This window comes from Dama dama, chromosome 29, assembly GCF_033118175.1.
Source record: "Dama dama isolate Ldn47 chromosome 29, ASM3311817v1, whole genome shotgun sequence".
Taxonomy (NCBI): Eukaryota; Metazoa; Chordata; class Mammalia; order Artiodactyla; family Cervidae; genus Dama; species Dama dama.
The window spans coordinates 27,804,455-27,812,692 of record NC_083709.1 but is presented as its reverse complement, the minus strand read 5'-3'; the positions used below and the strand labels follow the sequence as shown (position 1 = coordinate 27,812,692).

General features: G+C 39.6%; 1 pseudogene; it reads right to left on the bottom strand.

The window, feature by feature from the left end:
• Nucleotides 1–942: 942 nt before the first annotated feature.
• LOC133048566 (eukaryotic translation initiation factor 4B-like) lies at nt 943–2,942 on the bottom strand (annotated as a pseudogene).
• Nucleotides 2,943–8,238: the final 5,296 nt, after the last annotated feature.

Below are 8,238 nucleotides of genomic sequence, written 5' to 3'. Positions count from 1 at the left end.
TAAACCCAAACATTTGTGTGGGATTTCAGTGCAGAGATGGAAACTTTTTTAAAAAGCACATCCCTCAACACCAATCAAGGTTGTAAGAAAGGTTTCCAATTTAATTTCCATTCACCCCAATGTGGGTGAGTGGCCACACTCACCACCTAAGACTGGTAATTCTAAAGTTTCCTGAGGTGCAAAAGGGGTCAAAGCAGCAGAAGCAGGAATGGCTGGAGGGAAGGAGTGAGACTCAAGACTTGCAGGAGCCAGGAAAGGGTAAAACCAGGACACATAAAGATTTGGGAATTCCCACGAACCCTAAGTGCTTCCTGCTCCAGGAAGTAAACCATTCATGTGTTTACTGGAGGTCATATACCATTTTCTCTATTACTGGTGCAAGATAATTCACCAAAGCCCCAACCTTCTTTTCAAACCACGATTTCCCCGTTTATTTTGGTCACCAAACAGTCCTACTCTTCACTGGCCTGTAGACTCACTCCCACCTACCCCCCTGGGGGGTACAAATGAAGGAACTCCCTGTAGGCTGGCCCCAGTAACTCAGAACTAAATGAGAGGAGGGGCTGGCAGCCTCCTGGAGACTAAAACATCAGAGACTAAACCTACCTTGCCGAGGATGGAGAATTTATTCAGGTAATATTTGAGAATTCATGTATGCCACAACAGGATAGTAAGAATTAAAGGTAGGAACCTCACTCTTCCTTATACCTGTCTACTGTCCAACTAGATTCCAGACACTGCATCACCGCCACTGCATTTTGCTAAACGGGGGCCCATAGGCACGAATCACACAGGCAATGCACGTGTCATAAAAACACACCACAACTTTTCCGTTAAGAGCTGTACATCTCTTTCTCTGGCTACACTGGTGATTCTCCTGTTAGTTCAATACTTTAAAGGCTGCAGCAGCATGCAAAAGAATTTCATTTTGTGTTTTAAAAAAAAAAAATGTTAAGAAAGATCTCCAGGAGATGGTGAGTTTTATTTTGTCTTGTCTGGATAGAGGTTTGATTTGCTCTCGAATGTTCCAGGGTGGAGAGAGACTAGGAGAAAGCACAGAATGCAGAGGTCTGTTCGGTGTAACCTCCCTCACTTTCATCTTCACCATCAATGGCGAGAGCAGCATATTTGCTTGCAGAACTGAACTTCGAGGCTGGATTTTCTTCAGCTTTCTTTGGCTCAGGTGCAGAGCTGGAGTCATGATCCTTTTTGCCATCTTTCCTGTCTGACTCCTTCCAGTGGTCTTTGTTCCCTCCATCTCCCAGACCACGGCTGGAGTTCCCACTTTGGCCTTTTGGGGCACTCACCCCATCTACTTTATTTTCATCTTTCCTTGCCCATCCCTCCTCAGGTGGTTGAGCTGGAACTACTTTCCCTCCACCACTTGGGGGGGGACTGCTGTTCTGTGTCTGAGCTCTGAGATCGAGCAGGAGGGTTAGAACTTCGCTTCCCCCAAGCGTTCTCCTTTGGTGGAGGGGCTGGCATTACCTTTAGCGGCTGTTCAGCTTTGGGAGGCTTAGAAGTTGGAGACTGACAGTCTTCCTCTTTATTGGGGGTTTCATTTTCTAGAGACTTCTCACTCTCTCTTCTTTGTGCATCCTGGTCTGACTTACTTCTGCCAGATGTGGGTGAGGTCCCAGTCTGTGATGACTCACTTCCTGTCCTCGATCATTCCCGTTCCTGAGTTTCTTCACTTCGCCAACTTTGATGTCTCTCCCGAGGCCGTCGCTCTAGTTTTGGCTCATCCAGCTGACGCTGCAGTTTCTCTAGCTCCTTCTGTAGCCGCTCTTCTACTTCTTGCTCTCTAGCAGCTGTGTCAACAGGCTTTGCCCCTCCAAAGATAGAGGCAGATAGAGGCTGGGAGGTGCTAGCGGAGGAATCATCTTCCTTAGGAGTACTCCTAGGCTTTGGGTTCAGTTTGGGTCTTTGCGGGGGGGGGGGGGGGGGGGGAGGGGGACCTCTATCATCCAGCCTATAATCATCCTGAGAGTAATCATCTCTGGAGCTCCAGGACCGGTCATCTCGTCTCTCGTATCTGCCTTCCTAGTGGTCCCCGCCTCCCCCGTAGTCGTCATCCCTACGGTACCTGATACCGAACGCTCTTCTGCCACTGCCTATCCTGGAATCGTAGCCTCTGTCATAGTCTCTGCCACCTCGGTCATCATAGCGATCTCGGCCCCCGTATCAATCCATGTCCCAGCGTGGGCCATCACGGTAACTGTCCCGATACCCATCACGATATCAGTCTGAATCGTAACGATCTTGATATTTGTCTCCAAAGCTATCATCACCCCTTCTAGGCGGGTAGTCATCAAAGCTGTCTGCAGCAGGACGGGCCCTCTGTATCTGTTTTGGCAGAATCACAATTTCTATCTCGGCCAAAAGAACGATCATCCCTGTCTTTATCTTGTCCTTGATCAGCAACGTCCACTCGAATTCTCCTATTACCTAGAGACTCTTCGTTGAGGCTCAGGGCACTGAGCAAGGAATCCAGGTCCTCAAACTTAGCCTAACCAAAACCTTTTAACCTCTCAGGATTGCTGGGTTCACGCGGTAAACGCACTGCACTGATATTTAATCCTATGTAAAGAATTCCTGAATGGAGTCTTCTGTCACATCATAGGGCAGCTTCCCTAGAAAAGCAGTGTAGGGTGGAGATTTGGGAAGACGGCCCTGGTCGATATTGGGTTCCCGAGCAGCCCGTGGAGCAGTGGGCAGGATGGAACGGTCGATTGGAGGTGCCCGATACACATCATCATCATTACTATGCCAAGTGGTTGAAACATCCCCTTCCAGATCGTCTGTTTCATCAGCCCAGCTGACTGGTGTGGGGACACAGGTGCTGCCTCCACCAGTCCTTCCATCCTCAGCCAGAAAGTCTGTTAGGGAGATAGTCTTCCCCTTCTTATTCTTCTTTTTTGCTGAGGCCGCCATGTTGGGAGAGGGAGAGAGAAAGCAAAAGCTCTAGTCGGCTTTTTAAAAAAAGCTGGGTAAAAGAATTAGAATGGCAGTCAACACTTTCCCCACCCCCCCACAAAATCTTAAGGAGCAGCACAGTTACAAAGTTCATTTTATAAAATTCAGTGACTGAAAAGTTCTAAGAACAGGGACAAAATCCTCTTTTATTCTTAGTTCAAGGAATATTCTTAGACCAATGGGAAGTATATGAATATTTTGAAGCTAAGAATAAAGATATATTGTACTTTGTACATATAACATGCATGTGTATCTCAGACTTGAAATTTAACGTATTTACGATGTTACTGCAGATATTTGGCTATTGAATAAGTTAGGTAGGCAAGGTTCAGTTTTTGTTACTTAATCACAGAAATAATCTAAAGAAAAATGTTTTAACATTTCATTAATTCATGTAATTTATGATGTATTAAAACAATTATATCTTCAGCTGTATAAAATTGTCCATTTCATGAACCAAGGTCAGAGGGTTCAAACAGAGACCCAACCTGAGGATCAATTCTCTCCTATAATACTGCACTAAATACCTTTTGTTGACTGTGTATCTGACATTTGCTATCCCATTCTATGAGTTGCTTAACTTCATTGAACCTCAGTTATTCATCAATAAAATGAGAACAGTTCAGTTCAGTTCACTTGCTCAGTCATGTCTGACTCATTGCGACCCCATGGACTGCAGCACACCAGGCCTCCCTGTCCATCACCAACTCCAGGAGCTTGCTCAAACTCATGTCCATCGAGTCGGTGATGCCATCCAACCATCTCAATCTCTGTCGTCTCCTTCTCCTCCTGCCTCCAATCTTTCCCAGCATTGGGGTCTTTTCCAATGAGTTAGTTCTTTGCATTGAGAGGCCAATGTATTGGAGCTTCAACTTCAGCATCAGTCCTTCCAATGAATATTCAGGACTGATTTCCTATAGGATTGACTGGTTTGATCTCCTTGCAGGCCAAGGGACTCCTGAGTCCTTTCCAACACCACAGTTCAAAAGAATAAAAAAAAAGATCAGAACAATAAAAATATATCTCAGCATTGGTTAGATTAAAATGAGAAAATATATCTGGCACATGAGAGAAGTCAAATAATCTTTCTTCAGGTTATCGTGTAAATATGTTGGAATTGGCTAGGGGAAGAAAGTTAGCCTTCAGCAAATTTGCCTGGTTCATCACCCTGCTCTCTACAAAATTTGGGAAAATTATGAATGAACATCCTTGTCTGCATAGAATTGTGTAATTCTGCTCTTTAATGTTCATAGTGTCCCATCAGCTTTATTTAGGCATCTGCACTATTTTTAGCTCAAAACTAAATTTAAGCAAACGTTACAGAGTGGACAGTTGAATCATGTATCTAGATTGGGTCAGCAGTCTATAGCCCACAAGTCAAATCCAGCCTGCTCCCTATTTTGTAAATAAAGTTTTATTGTAACACAGCAGGCTCATTGTCTGTGGCTGCTTTTATACATCAGTGGCAGAGTTGAATTGTTGCAAAGAGATCATCTGGCTAAATATCTTATATTTAGTTCTTTAAAGAAAATGTTTGCTGAGCCCTCATTTACAGAATTGAGGAAAACAAATCTATAGTACAATTAAGAACGGCTTTATTTTATTGAAGGGGAAAATTTTGAATAGAGTTATGATTTGGAATATATATGCAGGAAACCCAGGAATCATTCAGTTTCTTTTCCATTTTCTCAATGAAGTACAGTTGATTTACAGTGTTGTATTACTTGTTGATATACAACAAAGTGATTCAGTTATACACATATATACACTTTTAAATATTCTTTTCCATTATGGTTTAATCACAGAAATTGAATATAGTTCTCTGTGCTACACTTGGGACCTTATTGTTTACCCATTCTGTATATAAAAGCTTATATCTGCTAACCCCGATCTCTCCCTCCATCCTTCCCCCAATCCTCTTGACCTGGAAACCAACAGTCTGTTTTCTATGTCTGTGATTCTATTTCTGTTTCAGAGGTAGATTCATTTGTGTTATCTTTGAGATTCTACACATAAGCGATATCATATGGTATTTGTCTTTTGCTTCCTGATTTAATTCACATATTATTATAATCTCTAGTTTCACCCATGTTGTTGTCAATGGCATTATTTTTTATGGCTGAGTAGTACCCCACTGTAAAATTATACCATGTGTTTTTTGTCCAAACATCAGTTGATGGACATTTAGGTTGTTTCTGTGGCTTGGTTATTGTGAATAGTGTTGCTATAAGCATAAGAGTGCATGTATCTTTTTGAATTATAGATTTGTCTCAACATGTGCCCAGGAGTGAGATCCCTGGATTGTATAGTAATTCTATTTTTATTTTTCTAAGGAACCTCTATGCTGTTTTCCACAGTGGCTGCCTCAACTTATATTCCTACCAACAATGTCAATACCCTTTCTAGCCTTTGTTATCTGTGGACGTTTTAACGATGGCCTTTCTGACTGGTGTGAGGTGGTACCTCATTGTGGTTTTGATTTGCATTTTCCTAATAATTATTGATGTGGAGCATATTTTCATGCATCTTTCTGTATTTCTTCTTTGGAGAAATGTCTATTTCTTCTGCCCATTTTTTTTGGATAGGGCTTTTTGTGTTGTTGTTGAGTTGTATGAGCTGTTTGTATATTTTGAAAATCAAGTCATTGTCTGTCACATCATTTGCAACCATTCTATAGATTGTCTTTTTGTTTTGTTCATGGTTTCTTTTCCTTGTAAGTTTGATTGGGTCACATTTTTTTAATTTATTTGCTTTTATTTCCATTGCCTTGGGAGACTGACCTTAGAAAACAATGGTAAAAATTTATGTCAGAGAATGTTTTGCCTATTTTCTCTACTAGGAGTTTTATGATGTCATGTCTTATGTTTAAGTCTTTAAGGCATGTTGAGTTTATTTTCATAAATGGTGAGAGGGTATATTCTAACTTCATTGATTTACATGTTCCTGTCCAACTTTCCCAACACCACCTGCTGAAGAGGACATTGTCTTGCCATTATATAACCTTGCCTCCATTGTGGAAGATTAATTGACCATAGGTGTGTTGGTTTATTTCTGGACTCTATTCTGCTCGATCAATTCACATGTATGTGTTTGTGCCAGTACCATGCTGTTTTGATTACTGTAGCTTTGTAGTACTGTCTGAAGTCTGGGAGGGTTATGACTCCTGCTTTGTTCTTTTTCTTCAGTGTTGTTTTGGCAATTCTGTGTCTCTTATGGTTCCATGTGAATTTTAGGATTATTATTCTAATTCTGTGAAAAACATCATAGGTAATTTGATAGGGATCACATTAAATCTGTATATTGCTTTGGGTAGAATGGCTATTTTAATAATATTAATTTTTCCAATCCAAGAGAATAGGATGTATTTCCATTTATTTGAATCATCTTCAATATCCTTTATTAATGTTTCATAGTTCTCAGTGTATAAGTCTTTCACCTCCTTCATCAGGTTTATTCCTAAGTATCTTATTTTGGGCATTGTAATTTTAAAAGTTTAAAATTTAAAAAAGAAATTCCCTTTCTGATATTTCATTGTTGTATAAAGAAAGTGAAAGTGTTAGTCGCTCAGTCATGTCTGACTCTTTGCAACCCCATTGAGCATAGCCCACCAAGCTCCTCTGTCCATGGAATTCTCCAGGCAAGAGCACTGGAGTGGGTAGCCATTACCTTCTCCAGGGGATCTTCCTGACCCAGGGACAAAACCTGGGTCTCCTGCATTGCAGGCAGATTCTTTACCATTGAGCCACCAGTTAGTATAAAGAAATGCAACAAATTTCTGTAATCTTGTATCCTGCTACCTTGCTGAGAATTCAGTTTCTTGAAGCAAATTTTGAGACTGACTGTAGATTTCCACAGCAGTAAAATGTGACAGTTTCCTTGTGGATTACTCAGAGTACACATGATTGATTCAGTTTAAAGGATTTCATCTTTTGGGCAGTTAAAATTATTCAATGTGATCAAACTTGGTTGAAAAGCAGTAGCTCCTCCACATGTTATTATAACCATATGATTTTCCAAAATCAATAAACTGGACAATAATAGTAACTTATGGGTAAGAGTTCTAACACTGATGTTATAGGTTTGCAGTCAAACTAGTAGCTTATCATAAGACAGTCTTATTTAAGGGAATATTATTTAGTTCCCTATTCGCAGTATAGATAGATAAATAGATAAAGTAACATATCACTACTTTTCATGCCTTGATTCCTCTTTCATTAGCTATACAAGGACTGGAACTGAAAAACTGAGCAATTATTACTGTCTAGTTTTAATATCTTTCATATTTAAGGCTCTCAGAAAATGTTTTATGATGGCAATACATCAAATATATTGTAGTTGTCCTATATGGCTAACTCAGGGTAGATTGTCTAATCCTGTCTGTGGAAAAATCTCAAAGAGTATATACATCCCGAAATACAATACAAAAGAGAACAAGAGAAAAAGAAAAATCCTATGTAATCCATCTGACAGAGGAATAGCAAATGTTAATATTTTCTCTGAACAAGGTTAATATTCTCTGTGTTTGTATATCTTTTTCTCTTGTCATCTATTGTACAAACCACTCTAACTCTGTTTTTTTTTCAGCTACACTATATTGTACAAACCACTCTATCTCTGCTTTTTTTTTTTTCAGCTAGACACTATATTGTCTATCAATACACTTAGACAACACTATTTTTAGTATTCCAACATAGAAGTATGTTATACTTTATTTTTGAAACTTCCCATTACTAGTGCATAAATTCTATGGTGTTTTTTATTATTTGCAGGTATAAATAAAGCTCTGATATCTACCAGATGCTTTTTTCAACCACTTCTCTAACTTCTTTTGACAAATTCCTGAAGTAGCAATACTAGTTCAAAGTGTATTTATTTATTCATTTGCTAACTTACATGTGGTTTATAGGATAATTACCACTCAACTTTTCTCTGTTTGAATATTATAAATATATCAAAAAATCTGTTATTATAACACCAAAAGACTGTGCAGACATATTATTCTCATTTATAATTCAGAAATCCAGACATCTAGAGTTCACACAAAAATATGCTAGAAAATGTTTGCTTTGTCTATACTGGGTCCTGAAAATATATATCCCAACACATAGAACCTCTTTAGTGGCATAAAAGTGGAGAGTATATACTATTATTCCACATTTATATCCTTGTGTATATGAGAGTAGTAATAGCAATATGCAAATACTTGCATTATGTCTAATATAATGGGAGCTGATCTACTATAGGAATTGATATCATCAGAGA